Source organism: Arachis duranensis, chromosome 7 (genome assembly GCF_000817695.3).
Source record: "Arachis duranensis cultivar V14167 chromosome 7, aradu.V14167.gnm2.J7QH, whole genome shotgun sequence".
Lineage (NCBI taxonomy): Eukaryota > Viridiplantae > Streptophyta > Magnoliopsida > Fabales > Fabaceae > Arachis > Arachis duranensis.
The window spans coordinates 59,465,219-59,471,218 of record NC_029778.3 but is presented as its reverse complement, the minus strand read 5'-3'; positions in this window follow the sequence as shown (position 1 = coordinate 59,471,218).

Genomic DNA, 6,000 nt, shown 5'->3' with positions numbered 1-6,000 from the left:
AAAATAATTTCATAAATCAGATTCAATAATAACAATAATACCAAAAATAATAACAATCGCATAAAAAACAACAATCTCATAATAGAAAAAAAAAAGAATAGTGAGACATAGAGGTGGCACGGCGGCGTGAAACTGGAACAGTGGCATCGCGGTGAGCATAGAGAACAGGGACGACATGGCGAACCATCGATAAGCATAGGAAACAGAAGCGCAATGGATTCGACCCCCAAATTTAAAATTGGCTATGGTGGGTTTGGCTACGTCTACCTCGCAATTGTGAAGTTAACGGTGAAGAAAGAGCTTGATTGTGATGAAAGAGCGAGTGCGAGTGTTGGAAGAACTCGAGGGTGATGGCAAAGTTTGATGTTGAAGAGAGAGAGAGGGGGAAGGGAGAGGGGAAGGAGGTGCGTGGGGTGGATTTAGGGTTTTTATTCTTTAATTAATAAGGATATTTTAGTTATTTTACATATTTTAATCTCTATTTTTATCTCAAATAAAAAAAGATATTAGATATATTTTATTTTGTACATATTATATTAAATATAATACTAAAATGTATTTCAGTTTTAGTCACTAATTTTAGTCTTTTAATTTTAATTTTTCAGTCTTAATTTCTCTTCTGAACATTATACACTACTTAAATAATGTCTTGACTAAAGAAATTAAATGAGTGAAAAAATAAATTCCTCATTCATGAATTTATTATAATAATAATAATAATAGCAACAAATTAATTTTGCCAATTATACCATATTAAGGCTTTTGATGAAAGAAAATATATTGTTTTTTCTAGTCTATACATACATATATGCATACATATTACTTCATACTATTAAGTAATAAGGAGTGTGGTTTCTAGATACAACTTTGATTAGTAAATTCATCAGCATGACTAATTCATTACTTATTTAGTAAATCTATGAAGTCATATAGTAAAAAATTGTCCTGCTCTTTACTAAATATTTTTTTAATTATTATTCTGATTTGATCAAACGAATAATGATCTTAACTACTTAAGAAAATATTTCTATATGTTTTTTATAAAAGCTGGGAGTCCATGTCACGGACTATCAATCCAACGGATCTTCGATCCTTGCACGCATAAGTGACCTGTGTATCACTTTCTTTCAATAAAGATTTAGATAGTTGGCAGAAACTTCCAAACAAATAGGTTTAAATTAGATAGTTCACCCAAATATAAGGTATAAATGGAAAAAGACTTATTTTTTTTTTCAAAGTACGTTATTTTTATTCTAATTAGCCGTCTCATCCTACGGACACTTATTTTAACATCAGAATATCTTTACTTGCAGGTGACCCCATCTATCGACCCACTAACGATTATGGCAGCACTTTTCATCGCACAGCTCTCATTCAAATCTGAATCTAGTTGTTACTCTCGACCCGCCATTTAATTGATCCAAAATCTTAACGAGCAACTGAACAATTTTAAAATTTAAAATTTTAGTTTAAATAAGATTCTAACCGAAGTTATTTTAAGTTCATATAATTAGTGCTGACGTTATCCTATATATGTATAGCACTACTAAAGGAAACACACCATTTTTGTTTATTTACATTTATATACTAAATATACATGAGTTTAATAATTCTTAAAAAATAATTTCTTGGTGGTATGAATTATAAAGCGTTTTTTAAATTAAATCTGATTTTTATTGATAAAAAATTAATAGCAAGAATTGGTCTCAATATAAATATGCATAGCACGTTTATAAAATTGAAAAAAAATCATCTTTACTGTAAAACATATTTAGATATTTATATATGATATGTATTATTTGGATAAAATCTTAAACACTCAAAATTTTATTATGAATTACTTTATTATTGTTTTCGCCACATATTATGAACATCTAATAATCCTTTAATAATAATAATATGTCTTCTGCTTATATGCACACAACATGGCAAAGAAAATTGGATAGGTTTTCTAAGATTTTTTCAAATGTATATTAGAAGTTAGAACACCAAATATCTTTAGAAATATGTATATCAAAATACTCTTAATTAATGCCATAGTAATATCGTTAATTATTTTATAGGATAAATCACATAAATAATATAATTAAATATCACTCGATATTACACTAAAATTCCAAAACTCAAAATGTTACATGGATGTTCTGTTTTAAAGTCAGATCTATATAAATTGAAGCTGATAAACTTCGTTTACAAATGTACAATATAAAATCGAATTAAGATCGATTTACTAAAAAAACAAGTAATTAAATGAGTTAGACTCGATTTACTAAGTGCATCAGTAAATTGAAATAACCTACATCGATTTATAAGGAGGAAAGATCAATGAGTAAAATGATACATGTTGTTTCAATTTAGTGTTTGAAATAATCAAAGTAAATCGAGTCTACTTAATTCGAATACTATGATATCCAACAAATTATATAAATCGAATTAATTTAATTCGATTTACAAAGGATTGGTTCTTATATAAAAATGATCAGAACGTTATTGATTCATTAGAGTGGAAGTCACAATGGCTAATAATGATAATTTTTTAGTTCTGATATACTACAGAGAGTCGATTAAGAAAAAAATCGTTCTGGAATTAAATTTACTGATAAGAATTCACTTAGTATTTTTTCAAACATTCAACGAGTTTCACCGAGTCTCAGAATGCTATAATCCAAAAACTGGGGATGCAAGGCATGAAACGGGTGGAGAAGTTATTCTATAGAATTCTAATTTCTGTGTTGCGGGATGATATGAAGCATGATTCCTTTATCATAGGCAGTGACAAAGATTTGCAAATTTTATTCCATTATCGGTAGTTTTCTGAGGTGAGGACTCCTGAGCTGTTGGCCAAGCTTGTAGATGTGGTATGTCGTTCAGGAGGTTCAAACCGGAATCCTCAACTTTCAACAATGGCTGCCTACTCTAGTTAAATGCCTGTTAGTGCCTCTTCATGACTTCATATGTGCTTGTGATTCCACCGGAGGCAGTTTTGGTTGGCTCTCTGTAACACCCTCACTATCAGAATGTCATGCTTCCGGCTGTGCCACTCTGATAGCAAGAGGTATTACGACGACTTCATGTACTTAATAATAAAATATGAACCTTTGACTCGAAATCGTGCCACTATTTTATTTGATAAAAAAATTGGAAAAAATACTTTTACAATAAAACAAATAAGCATATACATAAACAAAACTTTTTCCTCAAGTAACTTATACATATTATATACATACAAATCATACAACTCCTATCCCTCTTACAAAATTATAATATTAATGGCGAGGGAAGAATAAATAATAAATGAACTAATACATCCATATTGCATAAGCTAAACTAAAAAATTCTTCATGAGCTTTTTCGTCTGTTCCCTGAAAGGAGAAGTCTGTAGGGGGTGAGAACATCATCCTCGAAAGGGTTCTCAGCAGAGGGTTTTGAGAATTGTCGTAAGAAGATATTATAATTGAAAATTATTTTCAAGACATAGTGATTTATCAATTTGTTATTCAAATCTAAAATTCGTATTTCTCTTACAAAAATTCCATGTAAAATAACATTTTAACCAAAACTTATCTCTAATCCAGTCAATCATGGCCTCCGGCCCAAACATAACCAATCACGACCTCCAGCCCAATACATAATCAAATCTCGGCCTCTGGCCCAAATCAACATAATTCACCATCGAAACTTAATCTCAACAGAATCAATCACACACAAACAAATTTAAGGCAAACACATATACATATACAGAACAGTTACAGCAAGTATCATAGTTACCAGTTAAACAGAATTCATCAAATAAGCAAACTAAAACACTTAAACACACTCAAAGCACACAAATGCAACATGATGTATGCCTATCCCTAACGTAGGCCATGAGCTCGTGTGTCGGTTGCCTACCCGCTCCCGACATTACCTGAGTACCAGTCCCAGATATGACTTTCCAGATGCATACAATGTGCTTATAAACCTTACGGCTAGGCCGCATACAGTTTGACTTTCAATGTGCTTACATTTGGAAAACAGTTCTCAGTGTGTGGGCGTCCCCACTATACATTTGGCACTAAGGCCCAAACAATGTCACGTCTACTCTCTTGTGGCAGACAATCTCTTAAAGCTTCTTTCTTTATCCTTGCCCTCTACTCTCTTGTGGCAGAGATCCATTTAGTTAATATATTCTTTTAATATTTGTTCTTTGCTCTCCTGTGGTAGAGATTCCTTTTCTTAATAAACTGAATTGAAAATAAGACTCTTTCCGTAATAAATCAAAATCAAATAATATTATTAAATAAGATTTGCTTTTTAAAAAAATGCTTTAAACAAAGTCTTGGAGTTTTATAAAAATTTCGCCAGCACCTCGCTTAAAACTCGGACTTTTGCCACCCTTCAAGGGTCCCGACCAAAACATTTCTCAACTTTTTTTTCAACCATTACCAATAACTCAAAACTAATTTCAATATCAGAAATCATCTACCAAAACTCAATTCATGACCAACAATTCAAACCAATTTCAAATGTTAAAATAATTTCCGATAAATCAACAAAGTCCATTCCTAATATCCCAAATCGTTTCAAATGCCGATTCATTTTCAATATCTAATTAACCCCAAACGAAAAAAATTATTTTACATATTATTTAATCAAACCAACTTTCCAACTCAATAATTAGAAACAGTCACAATTCAATCATCATCATAATAACATTAAATCAAGTACAGAATCCAACTAAGTATCTTCAATCAATCAATAAACCATTCAAAATAGCATTTATATTCATTCAGACAACTCATTTCAATTCATAAAACTTGCGAAATCATAAAAATATATTTTTCTTATTAATATCGACTTAAAATAATTCTTAGTAGTAAATTAAATTTAAGAAATCGCCCATACCTCAATTCATCAAAACTCACAAAACCTAAACCCGTTAAAACCCCTTTCCCTTGCGTCCTACAACAGCCACGGCTTCGGACCATTTCCGAGGAAACAATAGCAACTTTAAACACGACATGCAAGCACCGATACTCAACCCTATGACAAATAACACTGCAAAACATCAGCCACATATAACAGAAACTGATATATCAAGGGTTTCAAAAAGAAATTACCTACTGGACTTAGAGAGTAATAGAAAAACAAAGCGGCAGTGGCTCCAGTGGCAACACCATCAGCAGCCTTTTCGACCATTGAGATCCAAACAACAGCGGCAGCTCAAGGGAACAATCACACGGCCCATGACAGCGGCAATAGGGGATGGCAGCTCCGAGAAGATTCTACGGTGCACCACAGCTCGATAGCGGTGCAAATATGGCGAGGACGAGCTCCTCCTCCTCCTCACATGCAACAACGCCTGATGGAGGACACGACAGTGGTGACGGCAACATACAAACAGTGGTGGCAGTCCTCCAACACCCTTTAGCTCACGCATCTCCTCTCTCCCGCGACGGCAAGGTGACCCGACGGCAACAAGGACCAGTGCAACGAAGCTGGCGGCAATGGCGGCGTCTTCTTCCACGACTTCCTTGCGCAGCTAGATCGAAGGAAAACGGCAACGGCGAAGCACAAGAATGGCAGCGAGGATTCTCCCAACAATAGCTCTGGCTCAGATCTCTCTCTCTCTCTCTCTCTCTCTCTCTCTCTCTCTGCGATAGTGGCGCGGTCCCTTCTCCCTTCCCGGCCTCTCTTACCTTTTGTTTCCTTTTGTTTTTCTGCTGTTGTGTTAGTGAGTATATGGGGAAAGGACATGGCGATGGAGATTAGGGTTTTGTGTGTGTGTTTTGAAATTAGGGTTATGATTAGGGTAGTTGAGGTAATTTTAATAAAATTTAGGGGTAGTAGACTAAATTAAAAATTGATTTTAATCCAACACTAATATTTATAAAAATACTATATTAATCATCAATTTACAAATTTATTTTTAAATAAATACTCTAATTTAATAACTAGAGATAATTAACTTAACTTTTTTTAAATCATAAAATAAAATTTAAAATCTAATTATTCAAATTA